This window comes from Nannospalax galili, unplaced genomic scaffold (genome assembly GCF_000622305.1).
Source record: "Nannospalax galili isolate Female #2095 unplaced genomic scaffold, S.galili_v1.0 scaffold279, whole genome shotgun sequence".
Taxonomy (NCBI): domain Eukaryota; kingdom Metazoa; phylum Chordata; class Mammalia; order Rodentia; family Spalacidae; genus Nannospalax; species Nannospalax galili.
The window spans coordinates 2,926,812-2,927,352 of NW_008343971.1; positions in this window are offsets into that span (position 1 = coordinate 2,926,812).

The window sequence follows — 541 nt, forward strand, 5'->3', positions numbered from 1 at the left end:
CCTTCTTGGTCTTTTTGAGACAGGCACTGCCCTGTAGCCCCAGCTGTCCTGGAACTCACTATGTAGACCACGCTGGCCTTGAACTCACAGAGATCCGCCTGCCTTTGCCTCCCTAGTCCTGGGATCAAAGACATGCGCCACCATGCCTGGCCAACATTTGTAGTTTTTTACGAGTTCTCCACACTGCTTTCCATAGTGGTTGGACAAGTTTTAAGTCCCACCAGCAGTGGATGAGTGTTCCCCTTTCTCCACATCCTCTCAAACATTTGATATCATTTGTTCTCTTGATCTTAGCCAGTCTGACTGGGATAAGATGAAATATTAAAGTGGTTTTAATTTGCGTTTCCCTAATTACTAGTGATGTTGCATGCCTTTTAAGATGCTTCTTAGCCATCTTTATTTCTTCTTTTGAGAACACTCTGCTCAGTTCCTTAGCCCATCTTTTAATTAGGTTGCTTCCTTTCTTGAGTCTTTGTTTTTTGAGTTCATTATATATTCTAGATGTTAAACCTCTGTCAGATGTGTCGCTGGTGAAGATTTT